This window comes from Arachis ipaensis, chromosome B07, assembly GCF_000816755.2.
Source record: "Arachis ipaensis cultivar K30076 chromosome B07, Araip1.1, whole genome shotgun sequence".
NCBI lineage: Eukaryota > Viridiplantae > Streptophyta > Magnoliopsida > Fabales > Fabaceae > Arachis > Arachis ipaensis.
In genome coordinates, this window is record NC_029791.2 from 108546650 (window position 1) to 108559961 (window position 13312).

Consider the following 13312-nt stretch of genomic DNA (forward strand, 5'->3'; position numbering starts at 1 on the left):
ATGCGTGGTCCCTGATAGGTCGGCCACTCGTGACAGGGGCGTGCCCCCTACGCGCGAGTACCCCTTATCTGCTCCTGGGGAACGTCAACCATCGCCTCGTTCTTCGCGCAGGGCATTTAATGCCTATTATGACTTATTTGAAAGGCCAGGGGAGATGACCATTATACCCTTGTCTTTTCGCGCTTTCATCTTCGACGGTTACTATTCCAATTCTTTCAAAACTGCCTTTCTTCCTTTTCCCTTCATTCTCCACTCACTCCCGTATCTGCTTCTTCTTGCTGCTTCAGTCTTTGGATCGCTCTCGAGAGAATTCCTGGCACAGTTCACTATCTGACCATCGCCTTCTTTTTGCATATTTCTTCTGTAAGTGCTTCACATTCCTTTGCTACTCTTACTGTTTCATCCTATGATTACTACTTTGGTGATGCATGCCACTTTTATTCTGCTCTAGTCCATTTTTGCTTGACCCAACGTAGCTTACGTTAGGTAATTGCTAGAGGGGGTACCATTTTAGTGCATTGTTTGTTTTTGATTTGTCATTCAATGTTAGATCGCCATCAAATTCTCGTCCAGTAGGCTGTAGTGCTAGTTTTCACTTCTTCTGAGTTCCCGACCTCTTGGTCTGACTTTGAGTGGTGCCCCCACTGTAGGTATGGCGCAACGCCTTCTTCTGAGGACCCCTGTAGACCATTACACTTGGGTTACCTCGGACGTAAAGGACCAGCCCTCCAGGATGATCCTCGAGGAGCTGGAGGAATTCCGTCGCTCCGACCTGCTTTGCGGAGGGACTCTCGAGGAGGAGCGCTACCACGCGTTCGTTCCTGGAGATCAAGAGCGAATATGCCACATTAACTTGAACACCCCCCGAGTTGCTGACTGGCTATGGGTGTATAAGTCGATGTTCACCAGCTTGGGAGTTTGTAACACCCTAATTAGCCTAAGCTTTACCTCGCATAGTAAAGCAAAGGTTAACCAGAGATTACGACAGTTCTAAGCTCATACAGATAATATATATATAAAGAATTATTATAATCTAGAAGCCTGATGAAGGATATATCTCAAAATTAGGATTTGAAAAGCACAAAACGTGCTAACGAAGCTTCTAACTTAAAACACAAGAAATAGATACAATATAACAAAATATCATAGTATAATATCATAAGAATCTAGCCACGGCTCGCGAAGTTTAAGCCGGCTAGCCATATACAGATATACAGAAATCAAACAGTAAAAGCAGCTTATACAAGTTTGTTCTCTCAAATACAAGTCTCTAGGCAAAACAAATACAAGAGTGAGAGGCATATACAAAATAAATCAAAAAGACTCAAAAAGAAGTCCAGATCCTCCGCTTCTGTCACCAACCAAACAACTCACCAAGGTGGGTTGCGACCTGCATCTTAAAAACACAACAGACATATGGTATGAGAACTGGAGGTTCTCAGTATGGTAACAGTTCCAGTGATGTAGGATATAAGATCCCGGGACGCCAAAGGCAATTCTAAGCTCCATATCCATCATAAGATTTCAAACTTAAAGCATTCTAAAACAAATAAGCATAATATATAAACCTTAACATAAATAAACTGGGTAATCTATCTTAGAAAATTTCTACTCTAACCAAACACCGCTGTCCCACAGCCTACACCAACCGATCCTCCATGCGATTCCATCGCCACCGCCTTCCGAACCTCCTCAATCCCAGTAGAAAACACAGGTAATATACAATGCAAGTAAAACATAAGTAGAAGCATATAAGGCAAGTAATTCAAATAGCAAATAGGCATGTTATACAAATAGGCAAGTCATTTCAAGTAGTCAAAGCATACAAACAGATAAAAAATGCATATGATGAATGCCTGTCTACTGGCTGTGATATCATATTGTCGGTTCAACTGCCAACCCGACACATCTCCATGGAGATGTTGCCCTTCAGAATCATCAATGGGAACCCCCGAGATATAGTGCTCGGATCACTGTCCAGGGTTTTGCGCCTGCACGCTCTATAGATCCGAAGGGATGCGAGCGGGATACTCTTGCCACAGACCTCACATCTCAACGTAAGCGAGATTAAACCACCATCCTTACGCCGCCGCCGCTACCTCGACAGGTGGGATCCAACCGCCGTCCCTGCCGGGCGCATAGCGTCTCATAATCTTAATATAAAATGATACACCAGTGGTTTTCAGAAAAACATTTTCAGTACACATGGATCCATCATCTCATTTAGAGTCCTCGACTCATCTCAACCACTGTCAATTCACATCTCAGTTTCCGAACATCAACAGTTCATCATTTCTCATCTCATATATCAATCATCCTTCACATAACATCAAACCATCCTCAGTACACCCGAAACCTAATCCTCTGTTTTCTAATTTTTAATAAAACCATCAACTAAAACTCTTAGGTTATATCCCATGTTCTCATACTCAAAACCAAGCCCAAAAGTCTTTAAATGGTGTTATAGAAGCTTACAATCTTGTTGGGAAGGTGAAATAGTTGAAAACAAAGTTAAGTTTGAGAAGCAGGGCGTGTGCGTACGCACTGGTACGAAAATTTACAAATATGTTCACTCGCACAAGCTGTGCTAGCGCCCCCAACAGACTGACCTCCCCAACGTGTGCGTGCGCACAGTTGCAATTCTTCATTGGCATATACGCGCACAAGTTGTGCTAGCGTGTGCGTACGCACAGGTCTGTGTGTGCACACATACCTGAAAACACAAAATTTTGCAACTCTGCAGAATTTCAGATTTTCAACACCAACTTTGAATGATCATAACTCCCTCTACAAAAACTCAAATTTTACAAACTTTATATCAATTTAAAGGGTCTTCAAAGATCTTTAATTCTAAACAAATTTCATCAAAATTTTGAAAACTGAAGTATATATTATGATCGAACAAAGTTCACTAAAAACTAACTTTTACCCAAAAGTCACAATTTACCAAATTTTCCAAAATCCTCAAACCACCTCCAACCAAAATAACACCAACCTCCCATTTACAACACAAACTACCGTCTTGGATCAAAATTAACCATTTACAAAATCTTCCCATCACATTTCACTATTCTCCAACCATCAATATCAATCATGCAATACTACAGTCAATCCCCGTTCAACTTTTCAAACCACATAACCATATCATCAACATCAATTTCACATATATCATACCAAGCCATTTCTCAACTTCACACAATCCTTTATCATCATCATAACATTATCAATCATCATAATTAATCTCAATAATCATTACCCCATCATAAATCATCTTACATCAACATTCAAACAACTCATCAACCATTATAATTCAAACCTATCCTATGGGTCACTAGCCTAAGTGTCCATGAATATTATATACTACATAGAGAAAACCAAAACCATACCTTGACCGATTCCCTATATGCACCAAAACCCAAAAATGAGCACAAGCAAGCTCTCAACTCCAAACCAAGCTTTCAATTCCACTTCAACAAGCACCAATATGTTCCAATAGCTCCCAAACTCACAATAATCAAGCTATATACATATAAATCACCACAAATCAACCTAGGGTTCAACATAAACATAATCTCACAAAGGTTCAAGAGCTCTTACCTTTTCCAATAGCTTTGGAAGTCAAAACCCAATGCTAAGCAAGGATTAAAGTGAACCTAAACATCCAAAATTACAAAACTCACTTAATCCCAAAGCCCTAAAACCGAAATTTTGAGGAGAAGAACTGAGAGAATTTGGAGCTTACCTTACCAGTTTCTTTTATGGATTTTGTAGAGCTCTTCACAAGGAACGCGTAGCCGTAAATGGTGCGGCGATCGGAGCTCTGTAGCTCAAGATATGAGCTTGAGAAGATTGAAGTGAATAGTGCTCAATCTCTTCTCTCCCTCTTTCAATTCTGATGTGTGTGTGTTTAATGAAGGTGAAAATGGTTCACTTAGTGTTTATATATGTTGGGCTTGGGCCCAACTTGGGTCCGGTCCAACTCGTTAGCATTTTTAGCCCATTTGGCCCAACTTCGAGACAAACCTTTAAAATTAATGTTTGGTTTTTCATTTCTAATATTTTTCTAAGGTTTTTGACTGTTTTAACTTTTCTCGCACGGCACTGGGCAGACTTGAACCAGTTGAACCGGTTCAACTACCGATTTGCGGTTTTTCACGGTTTTTCGCAGAAAATACATTTTCTGACTCAGAAAGACCTACTGAGTTCAAAAATCACCTTTAGATCCTCAAATTCTCACTCTAATATTTCGGAACCTACTTTGGGCAATTAATTACTTAATTAACCGGTTGATTAGTTGCAGTTCTTACAGAGTTCGCCTCCCCTTCTCCCCGTTTGTGATGTCGCTTCTGAATCGGTGTGAGGTGGTGCCGTCATAATTGCACCCAAACAGCTGGGCTTCCGTCCAGTGTTTTGAGATGGTATGCGAGTATTTGGAGCTGTCGGTCTCTATGGAAGTCTTTCTATGGTTCTTTCTTTTGACGAACCCTTCAAAGGAAGGGAGGCATAACAAGGGTACATGTCCTTCCAAGCTGCCCAAGGTAGAGGGATCTTCGGGGTTCCTCCTTGGAAATAGCGACGATAGCTTCGCCACCCACACCAACGATGGAGGATTAGTTGAGGAGTACAATGAGAAGGAGAATTTGGAGCTTCAAAGTGGAGAAGAGGAGTTGAAGCAAGAAGTGCAACAAGAGGAGGAAGTTGAGACAATTGAGCCAGAAGGAGTGATTGAAGAATTAGGGGAGGTTGATCAAGAATTGGACTCAATCATTGATGAGTTCTTGTCCACATTAACAACTCACCTTGAGGATCCTATTGAACCTTCTTCCATTGAGTTTGAAAGCGATGTCAAGGAGGGTGCGCAACCTCCAAAGCATATGATGAATGATGAAGAATTGGAAGAAGTTGAGCAAGCACTAAATCTTCCTCTTGAGGATGATTCCACACCAACACATGACCCTTTGGTATTTGAGGAGTCTTCTTCCATTAAAATTGAGGTAGATATTGAGATAAGTTCCACATTACCTCCAAGTTGTGACATGAATGATGGAGAAGAGCTAGAAGAGGTTGGTGAGGAAGTGATTGAATGTGAAGAGCCTTGTCAAGAGGTGAACATGGAAGATGCTTGTCAAGAGGTGGAGGTAACTAAAGAAGAGCACAAGGGAGTGGACCTTGCATTGTCAAAGTGTGGAGAGGTCCCCCTTCCTAAGTCACCATCATCCTTTACACCATTCAAGTGGGTAAAATTCATATCCCTTAGCTTTCTTATTCCACTTAAATATGGGTTGCTTGAAACGGATGGTCAACTTAGAGCTCTTTGTGGAATGGAAAGAAAGAAAAAGTTGGTTAGTGGTAGGCGTCAAAATCCTCGGTTCATTATGGTTGGAAACTCCAAGTTTGGGAGCAATGGTTGGTGTAGAACCAATTTGTATGGATCTAGGAGGATGTTTGGGTTTCCTTATGAGAATTCTAAGAACTTACCACTCGGATGGAACTATGATGATCAACTTGAAGACGGGTGTGAAAACAAAGTATGGGATCCCGGATCAGACAAAGAGGATCAGTTTTGGGAGCTCATAGTTTGTGAAGAACTCCATCAAAGCTTGGAGATTCAAGGATTGGTGGATGTTCAAAGATGGATTCAAGCACAAGCCATCTTGATGAGAGCTCCCCATAAGTCCAACTTAAGGACAATAAATAAAAGTGCTCGGTGGAAGACACCCCACTATGGTAACATCTTTTTCATTTTTTCTCTTTTGTACATATTGGTAAATTAGTTTAATTTCATGTTTTGTTTAGTTAGTTGAGTTTAATTGGTAGTCTAGTTTGTTAAATAAGTTTTATGGTATTTTGGTAGCTGTTTGGAGGTTTGAAATGCTTGGTTTGGTGCAAGAACTTGGAAATATTTTGAAAAATAAAGCACCATGCCACGCGTACGCGTAACCACGTGTACGCGTCACCCATACGTACGTGTCACCCCAAGTTTTTCGACCACTCACGTGTACGCGTCGCCCATAAGTACGTGTGACATCCAAATTTTGCAGGGTCAGTACAAAAACTAGAGAGTTGCGCGCGTTTTGGGCTGGAATTGTGCCTCTAGCACAAAATCCACCTACGTGTACACATCATCCCACGCATACGCGTCACTTATCTCTCTCTTCATTTACGTATGCGCGTCGCCAATGCGTACGCGTCGCATTGCGTTTCTGTAACTCACGCGTACGTATGACACGAAGCGTACGCGTGACCCAGCCATGTTTCACCACTCTTCTTTTCTTCTCTTCTTTCCATTTCTTTCCTTCTTCTCTCTTCTCCTCTTTTCTTTCTCTCTTTCTACCATCATCCAACACTACCAATCACCATCTATCACCATTTCTTTTAGTTAGTTAATTAGTTAGTTTAATTTTTGTTTAATTCTCTGTTTTTCATTATAGGTGTTGGATTATTAATCTTGTTTGCTATCTATTGCTACTGATTATTAATGAGATGTTATTTTAAAATCATTGTTGTTAATTTTCATTGTTGGACTTCTTTTATTGAGGTTACCTTTTGTTACTTGGTCTTGAATTTTTCATGTTTGACATCTTTGCGTACTGAGTACGTATGACATTGCCTTCAAGCACCTTAACTCTTTTGAATTGCATGCTTTGGCCACCATGCATTCATCATCCATTGTTAGACAATTGTGTATTATCAATGCATTTTTTGTTAGGTGATGCTTGTTTATGATTAAACTTTTATTCACATCAGTTCACCTATTTCATGCGTTGAGATTTTGGAATTGTGGAATTGGATCGAAAGCTTAGCTAGTGACATATTTTTGAGCTTTTCAAGATTTATGGACCATGCTTGCTATGTGATTGATTTTCACTTCTATCTTCTTTTTCTAAGTTCCATAACACCCATGTGTTCCACCTCTATGTCACTTAGGTGTTGCAAACAAACTTCAATATGTGTCATTGTTTGATGTGTAAGTTCTATATTTCATTTGGTTCATTAAGTCTCCTTACACATTAATCAATGTCCATTCATTATCCAATTCACAATTGCTTGATTATTTACTTGAATTCTTTTATGCTTCTTTATCGCTTGTTTGTTTATCTTAACTTACAAGTTTCCTTAAAGTATTTCAAGCACACTAGAATGAGTGAAGTGCATAATTTCTTTGTGTAATTGTGACATAACTTTTAAAATCAGTGCGTATGTTCTAAACTGCATGCAACTTAGAACTCACACACTATTCTTCCTTAATGTCACACTAATTCACTCACTCAATTCTAGTGATTTACCTCATTCCAATAATTTATGCTTCCTTGGTTTTGCATTTTCTCATATTATTGTGCTATTTTCTATCTTTCATGGGTGAGTCATCATAAGCAAAAATGAAAGCGCGAGAAAGAACACGCAGCAGCCGGTTGATCCACCAGCTGAAGGTGGCAATCTGGAGAGTCGCCGTATCCCCTTGCTCATCTTTGAATGCACCGAGGACGGTGCAAACTTTTAAGTGTGGGGAGGTCGTCCAACCAATCGGCCATCTTTGGGTGACAAATTTCTAATCTCAACACTTTTGCATTTCATTTTTAGGTCTTTTAAGATTCTTAGTTGCATTTTCTTATATATATAATAAGCTTAGCCAAAATAATGAAATTTTTTAAGGATTTTATCTATAGGACACCCCAATTGATTTGAAAAAAAAAATTTTAAAACTTGCTTGAACTATACATTGTGGAACATGTTTTGAGCTAAGAACACATAAGCATGTGAGTTTTGAGCCTAATTGTGTGGTTACATCATATAACCATTATTTTCATTTTTGTGTGTATTATTCTCTTTCTATGGTTATAATCTTTGATTTGTTTGATTCTTTATGTCCATTATTCTATGTATACATGCATTTATACGATTGAGGTCATCATTTCATTGAGCTCACTTACCCAAATAGCCTTATCTTTTATTTTCCATTGTTAGCCAACTTTGAGCCTATGCTAAACTCATTTGTTCTTAATTTTAGCACATTACAAGACTTAAAGCGAAAAACAATAAATGTCCCTTGTTTGGATCTTTGATTAGCTTAGGCTAGTGAGTGTGTTTATCATTCAAGTTTGGAAAGTTTGGGAACATTGGATAGAGATAAAAGTATATTTTTGAATTTTTATTGAAAATTTTGGGAATTGGATACATACTCATGTATTAAATATTTAAACTATATGCATTGGTACCTTTGTATATAATTCATCAAAAAGAAAAAGAGAAAAAAAACAAAAGAAAAATAAAAAGAAAAAAAAGAAAGAAAGAAAAAGGAACCAATAAAAAGGAAAATGCCCCAAAGTGAAGTTCATTAATAATCAATGCATATGGGTTGCGATAAAAAAGAGAATGCATGAGTGTGTGAAAAAGTGAAGAATGGATAGTTAGATTTGTTTAGAATTGTATAGTTTGTTATATAGGTTAGGTGGAAAGTTTAAGTTAATCAAAGATTTAAATTTCAAGCTCACTTGGCCATATATATATCCTTACCTTTACCCTAGTCCCATTACAACCTATGAATAAGTCCTCATGATATTTGTATACATGCATGAAATAATTGTTGATTGTTAGATGAAAAACAAATCTTACAGAGCATGATTAGGGGAGAATTGAGTGAATCAACCCTATACACTTGAGTGACTAGAGCGGATACACATCCGGTGAGGGTTCGATTGCTCAATTACATGTTTCCACCCATGATTATCTCTTTTCTTGCAAGTTTGTAAATTCTTTTTAATAACTCAATTCAATTGTGGGTTTGACTTAGTTGTTGCTACCTTTAGCCTTATGTTCATATATGTATTCTTAGAAATTGATTTATTTTGACTACGTGGTTGCATTCATTTAGATAGTTGCATGTAGATAGGTCGCATATAGATAGTTTGCATTGAATAAATGTTGATACCATTTGTTGCTTTCTTGAGTTTAGCATGAGGACATGCTTGGTTTAAGTGCGGGGAGATTTGATAAATCCCAATTTTGTGGTTTATCTTGTGCTTAATTTGGGGGATTTTATCAACTAATCTTACATTTATTCAATGAAATAGCATGGTTTTATAATTCTCCCTAAATTTGTGCTTAAGTGTGAAAATATGCTTTTTAGGCCTTAAAATAGCTAAATTTAATTCACCTTAATTCCAATCGATGCCTTGATATATTTGTTGAGTGATTTCATATTCATAAGTTAAGTATTGGATGGAAGAAGTGAAGAGAAAAGCATGCAAAGTGGAGAATTCATGAAGAAATGAGCATTTGGAGAATTAAAGGCCATGCGCACGCGTCCTCCACGCGTACGCGTGAGAAGAAGATCTGCAAGCCATGCGCACACGTCACCCACGCATACGTGTGAGGAGGAATTTTGGCCAGCGATGCGCACGCGTCATCCACGCGCACGCGTGACGCTGATCACGTGACCTCATTAAAGTGAATTCACTGGGGGCTATTTCTGAACTACCCAGGCCCAAATCTAACTCATTTCTAAGATTATTTCATGCAGAATTCAAGATGGGTCAAGGGGGAGCAATTAGCTTAGCTTCGAATCATGTAGGTTAGTTTTATAGAGAGAGAAGCTCCCTCTTCTCTCTAGAATTAGGTTAGAATTAGGTTAATTCCTCTTAAATCTAGGTTTAATTTTTTATTTCCATCTTGTTTTCTTTACTTTTCCTTGTTCAATTGCTTTGATTCTCTTAGTTTCTCTTGTTAATTTCTCTTTTATGCCTCTTTTATGTTTATGAACTCTTTATTGGATTTGGGCTTCCTTTAATGCAATTTGATGTTTCTTTGTTTATTGTTGCTTAATTGAGTAGTTATAGTTAATTTCTTGCAATTAGTAGTTGTTAGATTTTATATTTCTTGCACTTTTATGATGCTTTCTTTTTATGCCTTCCAAGTGTTTGACAAAATGCTTGGTTGGATGTTAAAGTAGCTTTTTGAGCATTCTTGGCTTGGAAAGAGAAATTAGGTGCTCTTGAGTCATTAATATCCAACTTGTGTTGGTGATCTAGAGTTGTTAGTTAATATTATTTTCATTGACTCTAATCTCTTGCTAATTCAATTAGTGAGTTGATTAGGATTTTTGGATTGAGATTAACTAGTCTTATTTGACTTTCTCTCGTATGAAGATAACATTGTACCTTCTTCCAGTGTTGGAGTTGACTAAATAGGATTAGCTCTTGTTAATTATTGTATGATAATTAGTGACTAGGATAGAAAGCCTAGATTCTCAATCCTTGCCATGAATGCCTCTTTTTAGTATTTATTTGTTATCCTTATTTGCTTGATTTATTTTCTTACCTTTTTATTAACCAACCCACCCCTTGGATACCGTAACCAATAAAATGCATACCTCACTGCAATTTCTAGAGAAGACGACCCGGGACTAATACTCTCGGTTACTTTTATTGGGTTGGACTTGTGACAACCAAAAATTAAACTTTTATTGAGCATTGTTTATTGGTTGGGAACTATACTTACAACAAAATTATTTGTGTGAAATTTCTAACCGACGATAATGCTCTTTCAAACATCAAAGCTAGCGTTGAACGTCAGTGAGGAAGCCCTCACTGGGCATTCAACACCCAAGCTGGCAGGGAATCTGGCGTTGAATGCCAGGAAGGAGGTCCCTCCTGGGCGTTCAACGCCCAACTTGGCAAAGGAACTGGCGTTGAACGCCAGTGAAGAGATGCATGATGGGCGTTCAACGCCCAAAGAACAACCAGAACTGGCGTTAAATTCCAGTAATGGCTTACCTACGGAGTGTTCAACACCCACTGAAGAAATTTCTATCCAGGAATTAAAGGAAGCCAAGGCTCATATTGAGACCATAGAGGTTCCCTTGCATGCACTCCTGCAGTGTATGAGTTTTGATGAATACTCATCCTCTGATGAAGATGAGGACACTAGGGAAGAGCAAGTTGCTCAGAACCTAGGAGCTCTTATGAAGTTGAATGCCAAGCTATTTGGTACAAAATCTTTGGAGGAAGAACCTCCAATGATTACCAAAGAATTCAATGCTTTGGTATAGTAGAAGCTACCTCAGAAGCTTCTTGATCCCAGACGCTTTCTAATTCCTTGTACCATAGGTACCATGACCTTTGAGAAATCTCTATATGACCTAGGATCAAGTATAAACCTCATGTCACTCTCTATAATGGAGAAGTTGGGAATCTTTGAGGTACAAGCTGTAAATATCTCACTAGAGATGGCAGACAAGTCAAAGAAAGCATATGGCTTAGTACAGGATGTCTTGGTGAAGTTTGAAGACCTTTACATCCCTACAAACTTCATAATCTTAGATACTGGGGAAGATGAAGATGAATCCATCATCCTTGGAAGACCTTTCCTAGCCACTGCCAATGCTATCATTGATGTAGCTAAGGGAGAACCGATTCTACAACTAGGGGAGGATCACATCTTGTTCAAGATGCCTCACCCCAACTCTCCCTTTGAAAAAAGAGAGATAACTGTACAACACTTAGTGTTTCAACCATCTCTTTTAGTGCAGAGCTTTACTAAGCCCCAAAACATCAATTCTAAGTTTGGTGTTGGGCGGCCATCAACAAGCACTGAGAACAAAGGTACTAAGAAGAAAGTACCTAAAGGCTGGAGGGACAAGAAAGTCCCCACTGAAGGCCTCTCACCTGGCATGAGAGTTGTCTTCACCAAGAAACCAGTCATACCACATACAGTGAGTCGTGTCCTATCTCTAGAGCATGTGGAGCTCATCCATGAGAAGATAGGAAGAAAATTCACTGTAGGGGGCGAAATTCTGAGCCCATATCATTCTCCGTAAGGAGCTACTCGTCAAGCTAGTGACGTTATAGAAGCCCTTATTGGGAGGCAACTGGTGCACGAATCCTCATACTTTGTATAACTGTACCAGTAAGTGAACTGGGTCGTCCAAGTAATGCCTAAGTGGGTCAGGGTCAATCCCACGAGGATTGTGGTTTGAAGCAAGTTATGGTTATCTTGCAGGTCTTAGTCAGGCAGATAGAGTAGGAGATGTTGGTATGTTCTTTTTAATTGCATAGAAGGAATAAAGAAAAGTATATAAAATACTTTGTAAATTGGAATGTAAACAGTAATAAGGGATTTGTTAAGATTTGGAGATGCTTCGTCTTTTTGAATTAACTCTGGTATTACTGTCTTCTTCAAGTGTGAATGATTCCTTCAATGGCAGGCTGTATGTGATCAACACCGTACGGCCGCGGTCGCCAATCTCCTCTAGATCTAAACACCGGGGTTAGTGCGCATCCAGTCTGATGGAGGGTGAAGCTCTTACAGTCCATTCTCCTTAATGATCCTACTCAAAGCGCCACAGACAAGGTTGGATCTTCCGGATCAGAGAATGCTGCATCTTTGGGTTCTAGCCTCTACTACAGAGACCCTAATCTCCTCGTAAATTGGCTGAATTGGTGTTTCGAGAAGTCCCCAACTAAGTCGTGGATTAGCCATCTGAGAGATGTATAATCAAGCTGGCGGTTCGATGCTTTCCTGGCTCGTATTCACACAAACCCAAGTAGACACAGGTGGTTCTCAGGCACGTGGTCTTAGTATGAAGAACGGAGCTGATTGTCATTGATCATCCCATTCATCATGTTGAAGAACGAATATACATTTTAGAATTGAATCAAACACGGATTGAAGAGAAACAATAATATTTTTATTAATTCATAGAACTTAACAGGGCTCCTCCCCTCAACTTTGGAGGTTTTAGAAACTCATAGTGATAGAAAATACAATTGTAAAAATGAAATATGGTGTAGCGGTCTGTAGAATATGTAAATCTAATCCCTTAAATACTAAATAATGACTAGTAAGGGTAAAAAAGTCTTTTTAGTGCTAAAATCCACTTCTGGGGCCCACATGGTGAGTGTTTGGGCTGAGCTTTGATGAGATATATGTGCTATGAGGCCTCTAGGGCATTGAACGCTGGCCAGGGGGTCCTCTTTGGGCGTTTGGACGCTGGTCTCTGCTCCTTGGGTGCTGGACGCCTGGAAGGGGGCAGGAAGCTGGTGTTGGAAGCCAGTTTTGGGCCTTCTAATCTTAAGCAAAGTATGAACTATTATACATTTCTGGAAAGCTCTGGAAGTCAGATTTTCATAACCGTTAAGAACTCTCCATTTGGACTTCTGTAGCTCCAGAAAATCCCTTCTGAATGCAAGGAGGTCAGATCCGAACAGCATCTGCAATGCTTTCTCTATCTCTGAATTAGACTTCTGCTCCAGCTCCTCAATTTCAGCCAGAAATTACCTGAAATTGCACAAAAATACAAAAACTCATAGTAGAA